Here is a 5091-nt window from a genome sequence, read left to right on the forward strand (position 1 = left end):
CTTTAAAGAAATTGCGAAATCGTTGCACCTGGCATTACACGTTAGTTGCTTGCTCAACAGCATTTGTCGGACACTCATGAAAAAGCGATGACGCCGCACTTATTGTCTACGTTTTAGGCAGAACAGTATAGTAGTTTCGCCACAGGCCTTAAACCAAACTTGCCACTCGCGTGCGATTAATTTGGCGTAAACTTTCCGCAAAAAACGAATAAAATGGAACTTTAAACATCCCTACTGACTAGACAAACGTTTACAGTCATAATAAAAAACACGAAATTAAGTTAACTGGTAAATTTTGTAATTAGTTACACTTTGTACCTAGATGCCCGTCGCCCCCACGCTTAAGAAACCCTGGTTTACAGGCTAATGCTAGTTTACGCTGAGATTAATTCCATATGTTAAGTTGGGCTCCATTTGTAATTGTTGTGTGTTCCAACAACTTAGTCACTTTAATGCATTAAAGGTATCTGTATTAACTGAATAACAACACAACGGCGAGGCAATCAACTTGCAGGAATAGCGTAAAGTCCTGGGTCCGATGTGAGCGGTTAGCATAGAAACTCTGTCAGTTACATTATGTTGGTTGGGTGAGTTGGACTCTTTGTACAGTTCAGTTACATTGGCTGATTGCCAACGCTTTTGTACACATCGCTTGGCCATCGAATCGTTGAGCAAAGGCGTGTTAAATGAGGAAATAGCATCTGTATGTTACTTTACGTGGTTTATGTTTCATGGTGGCGACTTCTTTGGGTCACTTAATGAAGTTTGGTTATAAAACTTAGTTTCGAATAATAGTAAGAAATACGAATATGCCACTACACCAGATCTCCAAAAACAAAGTATCATAATTTTCGTTATTCATATGCTTATAAAACACTGTTTATCGTATTCAACTTGTTAGTGCTGGCAAAATTAACACTATGTCGCCGTTAAAATGTATACCGAAATTAGGTGACTATACGAAAGCTATACTTAATACGGAAGCTACTTAACAGTTAAACCCACTCTACGTTTAAGATAGATTTCTGCTGAGACGCTGGAGACTATATCCGGAAGCGTTTAAATTTAGCAAACCATAACTAATGATATTCTGTTGAGAAAAAGCAAGTTTAGCCAAAGCATTAAAACCGAAAAATGTTTTTACATTCAATGCGCAATTGCAATTGTTGGGGACACAGTATTGGAACCTTATAAAAAACCGTTGGCTTAAAAGCCTGGTATTACGGACTTACGAGCAAGCATGGACACTACTCTTTCCTTTCGGTTATACGACATAACTGCACGACGCGCATAACTGTAATATGTATACGTGTAGAAACCATGGTTTGCAGTACAATATTTTTCATTTGGTCAATGATGGCAAAGTCATCTAAGAAAAAGCGTTAGACGATGACTAATATTGATAATGTGAAGAAGTTGCTGTAATATTTACGTTCAACATTGAACATAAGCAGTGATGTCTTGCTTCATAACGTTACACATTTTTGTTTTGTGCTTGAATCTATCAGACATAGTCACTTCTAAGTTCCTAGTTAATTTGTCGTTTTTTTCGTCAGTTGTAGCAATTTTAACTAATGACTGTTTTTTTGCAATGTTTGAAACGCTTTGTCCGAAAAAACCAAACAGCGTTTCATAAGTCGAAACGTTGGCAGAAAATGGGATGCTCATCTAGAATCCTACCACAACGCACATTATTTCGGTTGGGGTGTGAGTTAGCGTATGGGTTAGGGTGGGTCAAGTATTATTATAAAATAATGAATATAACAATACTTGACCCACCCACACCCAAACGCTAACTCGCAACCTAACCCAAATATTGTGCGTTGGTTTAATAATAGTGTTAGGATTTTAGACCAGCGCTTTTTTTTATCAAATTTCGTTTCTATATTTAGTTAACCCCATGGATTGCGAAATAAAGTCTCAAGAAAGGGTTGCAGTTATATTAGGAAACATTGTTCGTAAGTTTTGTTTCCGCCGTTAATAAGAATTAATGTGTTATTTTATAAATGTCCACTCAATTATTAAGCTTAAGAATATTTGAAGTACCCATAGGAACATAAAATATTTTCGGTATAGCATCTTGAACACACAATTGGACGTTTTATTCTCGTTTAAAATTATATATTTTTAAAAATTCGTTGTTTTTCCTAGTTGGTTAGAGACTATAGGGAAAAAGTAAAGTTGCTTTTTAAGTGTAGTTTATTTAAAAACATGTTTTTAATTCAAAATAAAACAGTCTGCCCAAGGCCCACCGGTTTTAGAACCTGGTTTATTCTGATAAGCACTTTTTTGTGTCTTAAATCTTAAACAATAAGATTCTATCGAATTACAAATTGTAATATTATTTAAGCAGTCCTAAAATGACAATGGATACTTATCATGTAATTATGCTTTGGTTTTAAACGACATGTTTTATTTTTTGTTGACTGCAAATTATGGCTGCAAAGTTAAGCTTTTGATGATGATGCCTAAATAACAACCGATTTATTTTAAAATATATCAAAAGGTGTCAAATAAAAAAAATACTCCTGAGTAGGATTGCTTGATCCTTGACATTTTATTCTGTTAGCGATACCTGATTTTTTGACCAAAAAAGTATCCCGATTCAATCCGATACTAAAAAAAGTCATTCTGTGCTGAAACAAGCAAATATATGAAATGAAAACTTTTAAAGAAATTTTTCTACCAGGTTATTAAACCAAAATTTGCTTTAGCGTTATTAGATTTAGTTACCCCCAATCTACTATTTATTTAATTTACATGTCAATGTTGAATCGCTGCATTGGATCATAAGTCATACCGAAATTTTAATATTAATTTGGTATCGCATCGGCACCGATATTGGTATCGCATCGGCACTTGGCATCGGGTATCAACTCTCATCCTAACTGCTGTTTAGCTATACAACAAAAGTACTGTCAGTTTTGTTATGAATTTCTCCTCCAAAACGACGTCTTGTTTGGAAACTTTCTCCCCAACCTATTCTCAGTTTTCTTGTTGAAACAATGGACCTTGCATCCTAACCAACATCTTTAAGTTAGTTTAGATTTCGAAACACCAGTGTTATGAGATATTCTTATTCACACCCTTACTTATAGCAATATACGAAATGAATTCATTCGAATTTAAGGGACTGATGATGCCGTGATTGGCGAAATATATTTCTCTTTTATAAACTAGAACCTACAGTGCATGACTGATTTTGACTGAGACAAGAAAGTCTAAAGTATATTGCTACCATTCGAAGTCATTGTCGTCATTAACGTACTTTAGGGCGAGGAGATATCTTCTTTTTTACATATTCAGTTGCTTATAGATAGACATTTAGGCGAACCAGACGTGTAACTTGTACACAACGAAAGCGAACAATCCAAATAAAAAAGCAAGCGAAAGGTAAAGCTCCTTCTGCATTCGTTGCATTATCTTGTTCTCTTTTCTTAATTCGTCAATCAATTTTCCCTCCTGGTTCTTTCTCGGGAAATCCCCTTGAGGTACTTTTACTCCGAGAAACTCACAGAGAGGTTTCCAGCCTTGTGTGACGTCCATTACGAGGAGATTCTCTTTGTGGCAACTCTTTAACGACAATAATATCATGGACAATTGGACATGTATGTAAAGGTGGGAGAACATTGATCAAAAACCTAAAAACACAAACAAAGACATTGAAACACTTAGACAAGTATTCGTTATTTTAGGATTAAAGTTCTCGAATATGCCTGATGTCTATTTCTAGGTGTGACTGTCATTTATTTACTTGAACTAGAAAATATTTTGGCTACTCACCTTCATTATCCTTTGATTGTGTTTTCGGTAAATCTCCACGGCTGTGTCGTCCTTGTAGAGACTGAATCCCGACTATGGTCTATTTTTACGTTCGTGCCCAGTAGGTATTACTTTAAAGAAAACTTTTACATTTCGGAAATCAGGTGGCGCTGTTTAAAGACAAGTTATTACTGAAATATTCACAAACTTTGTTCATCAGGTAGGAGTAGAAAAACATTTTGCGTTGTGCAAAAGCTTGTCAAAATTTGAATACAATTTGTCGTTAAACAATGCAACCAAATTTATATATATTTAGAATTAGACAAATACGGCTATCAACAAAGATTTTACAAGTAGTTAAGTACTTTAAAGGAAGATTCGTATTCGAATAACTTAGAATGGTAGTACATAAATGTCGACATTTTACACCCAGTATATGTCAGACACAGCATCAATCTGAAAAATATGTCGTTATCTAAGGATTTGCCTTGATTTCGTCGGCTTTGCAACCACGAGTTATCTTGTCGTGCGGTAAGCACAATCTGTGATAAAAGTTCAAGCGTGTAAACTCAGCCTACAGCATTATCTTTAATCTGGGTCTTACTTGCACATCGCTTAATATTTTACCTTTGCATCTGGAAATGCTTCCAGGATCTTGTCCCAGTAAACGTTGCAAGGAGAACTAGTAACTGCATCGACATCCTTGTACATCCTCCGAAAATCTTCAGCCGTTCCGCCTTCCCGCATTATCCTCACCCAATCATCTCCCAGATACCAGAAGTGATCCAACCAGTCGTAGGTGTTGTAGCAGCTTAAACGCTGCACTTAAGGTCTTAGTTCCCGTTTTGGGAAACCCGGCTACAATGACTTTCATTTGTACGCGCTCTTATCGGATCTGTTGTGACATTAAGCCTGTTTATATGCACCTTCTCAGGCAGATTAGATTAAGGTTCAAGCCGGCTTGAAAAGTAATCCGTTCCAGCGTCGTAATTACATGGCGCGAAATTCAAGCCAGCTTGAGTGTACAAACTGCACTGATATGCATTATTACGTAATATTCGAGTAAACCTCTAACGCACAACCTATTTTTCGGCTTAGGCTACTCCTTGCGGTAGCAATTTATTGCTGCTTGTTCGTTTTTATTAACCTAAAATTGAAAAAAACACAAGAATTACTAGAGTTAGGTTTGCCGATTAAGTACGTTTTTGACTGTCTGTATAGTGCTTCAGTTTACCTGGCACACAGAATGTAAGTGCAGGAAAGTTAAGCTTGTTTGTGCTGGCCAACGCTATATACAAGGCAAAGTGGACAAAAGAAGGTGATAAGATG

General features: G+C 36.2%; 1 pseudogene; it reads right to left on the reverse strand.

The window, feature by feature from the left end:
• Window positions 1–3324: 3324 nt before the first annotated feature.
• Window positions 3325–4636, reverse strand: LOC146159042 (uncharacterized; annotated as a pseudogene).
• Window positions 4637–5091: the final 455 nt, after the last annotated feature.

Source organism: Ascidiella aspersa, chromosome 3, assembly GCF_963924565.1.
Source record: "Ascidiella aspersa chromosome 3, kaAscAspe10.2, whole genome shotgun sequence".
Lineage (NCBI taxonomy): Eukaryota > Metazoa > Chordata > Ascidiacea > Phlebobranchia > Ascidiidae > Ascidiella > Ascidiella aspersa.